Below are 9,231 nucleotides of genomic sequence, written 5' to 3' on the forward strand. Positions count from 1 at the left end.
GCAAGGCAGCACTGGATGCTGGATCCTGAATCTGCTCTTTATCCAGCAGCTCTCTTGGCAGGTTCTGCCATGGTGCCACGCTCTGGGACTTCTCCCCGAACTGCTCCATTTTTCATCAACAATAACATGAAAAGTGAAAGGACAGTCATTCTCCATTTCCTGCAAGCCCTGCAGAGAACCCTCTAGAAGGGGCTCTGTGCACAGATATCCCCAGCGAATCGCATGGGCGCATGACACAGGCTCTCCTGTCACAGCAAATTGCAGCCGGAGCAACCTCCTTGCCAATGCCAATAGCCTTTTCATCAACACCAGACTGAGGATTTGATTCTCTCCAACGCTCTGCTGGAAAGAAATCCTTTTCCTTCACAAGCAATTACTTGGATTGTCAAGGGAGGTCTCTTCTGTTTCCTAGGAAGGCACAGGAAAATGTGAGCAGAGGAGACAAAAGCTATAGAACAAGGCACCACTGGGAGTTGAACCCAGGATCTCCTGTTTACTAGACAGGTGCTTTAGCCTACTAAGTCATGGTGCCTTCCCCAAAAAACATTTGCAACCATTCCACTTGATGGTCCAAGACTAAACCTTCAAATTCCAAAGTAAAAATGTTGCTCATTTCCATCAAGACTTGCCGACCTTGAGCAGGCTGGCTCAGTGCACAGAAAGCCACAGCTGAGTTGACAAAGGGCTTCTAACATGCGCTTCTCCCACAAGCTGCTGTGATCAGATACTGATTAGTGCTCTGTGTTTCAGTCACAGCAACTTCAGCTCAGCTTTGAGTCATGGTAACCTTTCCATCAGCTCCAGACTTACCATTTAACACTTTCTAAGACTTAGCTGCAAGGAAGGGTCTCTGTGTCTTGAACAAGCACTTACAAGGATTGTGCATTAAGGTCTTTTCTTTTCATGAGAAGAAATAAAATAAAAGAAAGGAGCCTGACAGACAAGCCAGGTTCAGCAAGGAAGAACTGGCTGGCCAAGCCAGGATCTCCTGGTGAGTAGGAAGGCTCTTCATCCAGCTCTTCCCAAAGATCACTATCTAGAGGCCACTTCCCACAGAGACTGATTATGGTTACAGACCCATCCTGAAATTAGAGCAGGATATTTTAAAGCTTTATCTCACAGTACAGTAACACAATTCAACCATGTCGGCACAGAGGAGAAAGCACTCCTTCATTTCATAGTTATTGCTACTGATCTCACTGACAAACTTCCTTTTCTCAGGGCTGCTCCCAGCACTTTAGGGAGTTTTTCCTCTTCTCCCTTCCAGCTGTGGTGATGGGACTGCAGCAGCTCCCCGGATGGCCAGCTTTGCTCTTTCACTTACATCCTTCACTTCTTTGGCTGAAGCTGTGTTTGCCAACAGTTTAATCCGTAGCTGAGACCGCAGGTACCAGCAGCTAGTTACAAAGGCTCAATTCCCATCACCAGCAGTGGGAGGTTATCCTGGGCTGCCAGGGCTGCAGGATTTGGCCCATGGACAGTCAAGGTGCTACAGCAGCTACATTCTTACATGCTGAGTCCTGCAGCCTATTACCAAACTGCTCTGCCATAGTCTGCAGGGGGCCTGACTTGCTGAGAATCTGGCAGAAGAGAGACCCTGGAGCAGAGAAGGAAAATGTCCTCAGCAGTCACAGCCGGCAGGCGCAGCAAAGACTGAGTATCAGACACACTTTTTCACCAGGACAATAAATGTGCACAACCCCCTGATGTATTCTCAGTTCACTCCCCCTCCCAAGGAAGCCCTATTCTGCTCTGTTACACTCTCATGGGATGAGAGGGAAGGTCCTCTCATGGGTAAATAACTAGTTACAAGGTAGGAATAAATGGTCAGGTTTCAAAATGCAGAGAGGTCAATAGTGGTGTCCCCCAGGGGGTCTGGGACAAGTACTATTCAACATATTCATAAATGATCTGGAAAAAGGGGTAAACAGCGAGGTGGCTAAATTTGCAGATGATCCAAAACTACTCAGGAAATTTAAGTCCAAAGCAGCCTGCAAAGGGTTACAAAAAGAGCTCACAAAACTGGGTGAAAGGGCAACAAAATGGTAGATTTGTTGATAAATGCAAAGTGATGCCCATTGGAAAACATAATCCCAATTATACATATAAAATGTCGAGGCCAAAAATAGCTGTTGCCACTCAAGAGAGACCTTGGAGTCACTGGGGATAGTTCTCTGAAAACTCAGTGTGCAACGACGGTCAAAAAAGCAAAGAGAATCTTGGGAATCATTAAGAAAGGGATAGAGAATAAGACAGAAAATATCATATTGCTTATGGCCGACCACATGCATTGGTCTCCCATCAGACAGGGGACTTATAGGCCATTCTGCCAGTTGGCGTTGGCAGCAGCAAGGGCTGGGTTCAATGTCTAGGGGAGGAGAGCAGCAGAGAGAGAGGAGGAGAGAGAGTCCTGAGAGAGAAGCAATGACAGCAGAGTGCAAACCAACCATCTGAGGGTCTCACAGGAGTCCTGAAATAACAGTAGCTCCAGGTCCCATCAGGGCCACCCAGGGGGGAGGGTAAGTGGAGCAATTTGCCTTGGGCCCAGCAGGGGCCCCCACAAGAGTTTTTTGGGGTTCCTGGAGTGGGGTCCTTCACTAACTCTGGGGGCCCCGGAAAACTCTCGTGGGACCCAGGCCCCCGGAGATTCTTTCACTTTGGCAGCAATTCGGCAGCGGGGGGGTCCTTCCGCTCCGGGACCCGCCGCCGAAGTGCCCCAAAGTTATTTTATTCGAATTTCCTGAATCGAGTTCATACATTCAATGTTATGTGTCCCCACTAAAGCGTGTGAATTCGGGGAAGTGCGTCCACAGTACCGAGGCTGCATCGAGTGGCAGAGCATTGCACTGTGGTAGCTATCCCACAGTTCCCACAGTCTCTGCCACCCATTGGAATTGTGGGTTAAGCTCCCAGTACATGATGGGGCAAAAATATTCTCACAGGTGTTTCTGGGTGTGTGCCGTCACTCACTCCTCCCTCCGTGAAAGCTACGGCAGACGCCATGTTGCCAGCATATGGTGCAGCACAGTGCACCAACTGTCTCCTGGTATGTTGAATCCACTTCAAATGTCCTCTCCTCTTTCTATCTACATTTTCATCTAATCATTTCGCGCCATTTCTCGGTCATCGTGAACAGAGCCTCACAGCTTCCAACAATTTCTCCAGATTGTCTGTGCTGGGCTCCCGTGGAAGCTACAGAAGGCAACAATTCCCTGCCATCTCTTGGCCATCATGAACAGAGCCGCACAGCTTCCGCAGCAAAATCTGCAGGTCCAAATCAAGTCTCTGGAGTACATCCATAGCTGGGATGGGTCATTCAGTCCTTTGTAGAGCTTCAGTTTGTAGCAAAGTCCCTCCAGCGGTATTTGCCTTCTCTCAGTGGGTCAATTGTGTAGCTGATGGTCCTTAATGGGCCATCAAGCAGGCTAGGCAGAACTGACACCAACTTGTATGGCTGGGGTGTTCCCCAGAAGCAGAGCACAAGTTTGAAATACGGGCAGCATAGAGCCAATATTCATAACGTCAACTACAAAAATGATACACATCTAGAGATAGCATCATTATAATCAGCCAATCAGAACCTCTCCATAGACCCCTTACACAACAACCTTTCTACAATATTGGCTGCAAATATAGAACAGTGGTTGCAACGGTGATCTATACAGTTACAGATTATGTCAATAACGTCACAGGAGGTGACACGCCATCAGTGAGACTGTTACTGGAATACTGCCTCCAGTTTTGGTGTCCTCATTTGAAAAAGATGTTGTGAAACTGGAGCTGGGGCAGCAAAGAGCCACCAAATGTTCTGAGGGCTGGAGAAAAATGTCTTCTAGGGAGCTACTGAAAGACCTCAACCTGTTTAGCATATCAAAAGAAGATTGAAAGGTGACTTCATTGAAGTGTTGAAGGGCCTTAATGGAGAGAAAAGATTGGCTATTAAAGGACTCTTGAATTTAGCAGGAGAAAAACATAACAAGACCCAATGGCTGGAAGGTGAAAAGAGAAAAATTCATATTACAACTAAGACACAAAAATTCAACAGCGAGGATGTTTCACCACAGGAACAAGCTACCAAGGAAAGAGGTGGATTCACCATCTCTTGATATCATTTAATGAAGACTAGATGCCTTTCTGGGATGTGTTTGCCCCAAAAGTAGCTCTTGTGTCATACAGGAGGTGTGTGATATGCAGGGGGTCAGATTAGATGCTCTAATGGTCTCTTCTGGCCATAAAGTCGACTAATTTCTGAAAAAACTGAGTGTAGTATTGGGAGCAGCGTCTGATGTTTTCCTGTCTAGCTGGCTTGCTTCCTAGAATGAATGCTTCTTGAGTGGGGTGATCCACAGGGAGTAGCTCAAACCTCCACAGTGCCTGGCCAGGGGCAGGACATTAGCACAGCAAGGGAGGGGTTTGGCAGTGACATCACAAAGGCCTTTTGCAGGACCTCAGGCTATTGGTCAAAGGTGGTAGGGAGGTGGTGACCTCACAGAGAGATGCTGACATCAGCCAGGCAGGACAGGGGCGAGGAGCCAGGGAAACCTCAGAGACCCCTGTGACTTTGCTTCAGGAAGTCTCCTTCTCCAGGTCTCTCTTTGAGGACTGAGAGAGTATTCGGGTTCACGGACGTGAGCACCAGGAGGAACCTCTTTTGAGTTTTCTCCTTCCCTTTTAGTGATTTTACTAGAAAACAGACGTCCCTATTTAGACGGTAAGAGCCTCCTTGAGGGAAGGGGTGTCATGGGGGTGTCACTTTCAGATGCCTGTGCCCCTCCCCGCTTTGTAAGGAAGTTCCCACCACCCTGCTCTGTGCTCACAGGGTGGGAGAGAGCAGCATCCACGGCAGTGATTTGCTCCTGGCTGCCGGAGCAGAGCAGCAGGCTCAGCTGTCAGAACTTCCCAGAGCGATGAAAGGGGAGGGGTCTCTGTGCCAGAGCTCCTATCAGCTCAGTGTCCTTTCCTAACCAGATCAGCCACACTATCACCGGTTCATTCACCTGCACGTCCACCAATGTAATATATGCCATCATATGCCAGCAATGCCCCTCTGCTATGTACATCGGCCAAACTGGACAGTCTCTAAGGAAAAGGATAAATGGACACAAATCAGACATTAGGAATGGCAATATACAAAAACCTGGAGGAGAACACTTCAACCTCCCTGGCCACACAATAGCAGATTTTAAGGTGGCCATCCTACAGCAAAAAAAACTTTAGGACCAGACTCCAAAGAGAAACTGCTGAGCTCCAGTTCATCTGCAAATTTAACACCATCAGTTTAGGACTAAACAAAGACTGTGAATGGCTTGCCAATTACAGAACCAGTTTCTCCTCCCTTGGTTTTCACACCTCAGCTGCGGGAACAGGGCCCCATCCTCCCTGATTGATCTAACCTCGTTATCTCTAGCTTGCTTCTTGCTTGCTTATATATACACACCTGCCCCTGGAAATTTCCACTGCTTGCATCCGAAGAAGTGGGTATTCACCCACGAAAGCTCATGCTGCAAAACATCTTAGTCTATAAGGTGCCATAGGATTCTTTGCTGCTTCTACAGAACCAGACTAACACGGCTACCCCTCTGATACTTTCCGCAAGAGTCGGCTGCTGAGAGGGTTGCAATGGGGTAAATGAAGGCAGAGGAGGATTGTTCCTGATGGGGTTTCTTTGTGTTGCTCTGTGATCCTGCTGGAGGAAGCATGATTTGTGTTTGTTTCAGTGGCTTGGGTTGGTCTCAGGTTGTGACCATGGGTACAGGGATTCCTGCACTTTCTGCTCTTAGCCCCTCAGGGAATGGACAATGGCGCAGCTTCAGAAATTGGATAGAAAGTAGCCTAAAAAAATGTCACATAAGTAAGAAGAAAAACAGCATCATCATCATCTGCTCTTCCCTGGTGGTCTAGTGGTTAGGATTTGGCACTTTCACTGCCAAGGCCTGGGTTCAATTCCCTGTCAGTGGAAAAGTGACTTTAAACCAAAACTGTTTCAATTATTCTTCACTTACAACATAAACAAATCCCTGGTATTTTCCTGATTCCCCCCATCTTCCCAGTGTCTCCATGGCAGGGCTGGCTCCAGGCACCAGCACAGCAAGCAGGTCTGTGGGGTGGTCAACGGAAAGGGGAGGCTTCAGCAGCAATTCGTCCCTCTCAGAGGGAAGGACTTGTGGCCAAAAGCAGCAGAGGTAGAGCTGCCACTGATTGCAGCTTTTTTATTTTTTTTTCCACTTGGGGTGGCAAAAACACTGGATCTGGCCCTGCTCCATGGAAGACAATTTGTTAAATCCCAGATGAGTGCAGTTCTATCAGTTCTCAGTGACCCTAAGAACCAGCAGCCTTCAGGACAGCAGGTTTGGCCCTCAGAGCAGGGAATGTGTCCCCCATGCTGCTCTTAGGCCACTGGATGCTCTGGGAATAGGACAGCTCTGAGTGTAACTTCCAGCCCAGCTGGGGATGTAGCTCAGTTGTAGAGCACATGCTTTGCATGTATGAGGTTCTGGGTTCAATCCCCAGCATTTCCAGGTTCTTCTTTTCACTCTGCTACTTTGCTCATGCCCAGAGGGGATGTGGCCCAGCTGTCTCCCTGCAGGAGTTTTAATCCTGCTCAGTGAGGGGCAAGTGCCAATTGCATGGAAGGTCCTTGTGGGGGGTTTCTGCTCCTAAGTCACCTCAGTACATGTAAGATTCCCACCTGCTGTGCTGCTTGGGACAAGGGTAGATGAGAAGGCCGAATCCTCCAGCACTGGAGGGAAAGGTCCCATCTGCACAGACTGAGAGGCAAGGAAACAGAGGGGCAGTCAGTGCTCAGAGAGGAGAGAGGTCAGTGATTTACACCCACCAGTGGACACTGTCTTTTTGAGTATCACAGGGGTAGCCGTGTTAGTCTGGATCTGTAAAAAGTGACAGAGTCCTGTGGCACCTTATAGACTAACAGACATACAGGAGCATAAGCTTTCGTGGGTGAATCCCCACTTCGTCAGATGAATGCAGTGGGAATTCTGTGCCTGGCTAGCCAACTACAAAAGCAATTTCTCCTCCCTTGGTGTTCGCACCTCAGCTGCTAGAAGAGGGCCTCATCCTCCCTGATTGAACTAACCGCCTTATCTCTAGACTGATTCTTACCTGCATATTTATACCTGCCCCTGCAAATTTCCATGACATTCATCTGACAAAGTGGGGATTCACCCAAGAAAGCTTATGCTCCAATATGTCTGTTACTCTGTAAGATGCCACAGGACTCTTTGTCTTTTTGAGGCGAGTGCAGCTGGCTTGGGATGGTGCTGACGATGGATAGAAAAAGGGCTGGAGTCAATGACTTGTGGAAGCCAGTAAATAATTAACAAGGATTTGAAGAGATCTTAATGAATGTTAGTTAGCATGAGTTAGGCTAGCTGTGACCCTAATGACGTGGGATTTGTAGAAGCAAGATAATGTAAGACAGAGTGAACTGTGTGAAAGTTATTACGACCTTGCAATATGCAGTCTTGCTTTTTTTTAGTAAGATAGCAGAAAAGCTTATGTATAAACAAAATGTATTTGTTGCTTTTTACTGTCTCCATGATTGCTAGAAATTGTCTGTAACAAAGGTATAAAGGCTTGATGTAATTGTTTACCAGTTGAGAGACCTGTCCAGGACTGGGACGACCCTGTGTCCTATGGCACTCTCTCCCTCCATTGTAATTACTGGAGAAATAATAAAGTATTTGATTTTGCTGCACCCAAACAAAAAGCAAGAACTGAGTTTTTCTTCGACAATTTGGGGGCTCGTCCGGGATGGCAACGCCCACGGACCCACAGATGGCTACTATGGATCATTCCCTTTCGAACCCCATGGCGCCACATGAGAGGTATGAGACCTTTTGAAATCTCTATTGGGGTATCGGAGGAGGACTTTCCGTGAGGACGTCTTTCTCTGTTGGGCTCACGCCATCTGAACTTATTGACTGTGCAGCAGGATCAGATGCAAAGTGGTATTGGGGAGAGGCCCCAATAAGGTTAGTTTATAGCAGTACTGGGAACTGCTGAGTTGGCCAAGGAAATGCATAAGGTAATGCATAAGGTAATGCATAGGTAAATGCATTAGAATGCACCGGTGCTGAGGGGTTTTTACCGCCTCAAGAGGGGTTGTCATACCACCTCATGGTATTGGTCCGGACCAGGTAAAGATGCATCGTGGTTAAAAAAAAAAAATTAAAAAGATAAAAAGGTTAAAAAAGGGTTAACAAAAAAAGGAAGAAAAGAGGCCTTGGTGTGTGTGTGTGTACACCAGTGTGAGTGATCGTTATCGGAAGACGCCCAGAGTACCCTGTGAAGCGGAAGCTAATGATCAGGACTGCTCTAACGCAAGCCCGGTAACTAGTGGATCTTTAGGAGATCCGACCCACGGTGGGCTGACTCAGCCTGGCATAGTCCGGCGAGGAAGCTGCCTGGGTCTAGGGATGTGTGAACCCATCTTCCTTCCCCTTTCCCTTCCGTGTAGGCTACTGACAGTCTGATCATCTCCTTAGTTTTGAGCCGCTAGCGCGGACAGGGCACCCTCTCTGTGTGTGTAAGTGGAAAATGGGTAAGGGACAGTCTAAACATTCCACCTTATCCCCTAAGGGTACCCCAGCATATTACATGTACGTACATTATGGTCCTAAAACCTGCAGGTATTTAAATGATTGGAATCTGTACACGCGTGAAAAAAATCATTTAAACAATGCCCATTAGAAGGTACCTTCAATCTAGATAAGATCATATATCTCAGAGGAGCTTTTAATCACCAAGAAAAGCCTCTGACACAGTGTGAGCAATTTGTCTAGGAACGGGTTAATTTGAAATTCGGCTTCACCCAGAGATAAAGGAGAAGTTGTTTTGTGTTCAAGGTCAAGAATCAGTGCGGACTATGCTAAGTGCAAAGAAAAACTGCTTTCAGCCCCAGCTGCTTGTGGAAAAATAGAGACACAGGCAAACCAAAGGCAGTACAAGTTACAGAATTGGAATTATATTTGCAAAGCTTAACTTTCCAGTGAGACATGTGTGAGTATTAAAGTGGCTTAAGGCTTGGGGCATTCATATTTTTCCCGAGTGATGTGGGAGCATTCCCAACACTCTCCATTGTTGTTTTATTATTTTTAATGAAGCTTTAAAATTTGATTATATGCTCTGTCAGTCTGATCACCTGACATGAGGGATAAATTAGTAACAGGAATTTGTCACAGTTTGGTGAGCAATTATGTATGGGGGAACCCT

The 9,231-nt window shown here is 47.2% G+C and overlaps 3 non-coding genes across 3 annotated transcripts; 2 read left to right on the plus strand and 1 right to left on the minus strand.

Moving 5' to 3' along the window:
* Positions 1–458: 458 nt before the first annotated feature.
* TRNAT-AGU lies at positions 459–532 on the minus strand. The gene has a single exon. It is a non-coding gene; the product is annotated as a tRNA-Thr (tRNA).
* A 5,354-nt stretch (positions 533–5,886) lies between these two features.
* Positions 5,887–5,959, plus strand: TRNAE-UUC. The gene has a single exon. It is a non-coding gene; the product is annotated as a tRNA-Glu (tRNA).
* A 487-nt stretch (positions 5,960–6,446) lies between these two features.
* On the plus strand, positions 6,447–6,518 carry TRNAA-UGC. The gene has a single exon. It is a non-coding gene; the product is annotated as a tRNA-Ala (tRNA).
* The last annotated feature ends 2,713 nt before the right edge of the window (positions 6,519–9,231 follow it).

Source organism: Mauremys mutica, unplaced genomic scaffold, assembly GCF_020497125.1.
Source record: "Mauremys mutica isolate MM-2020 ecotype Southern unplaced genomic scaffold, ASM2049712v1 Super-Scaffold_100391, whole genome shotgun sequence".
NCBI classification, from domain to species: Eukaryota; Metazoa; Chordata; order Testudines; family Geoemydidae; genus Mauremys; species Mauremys mutica.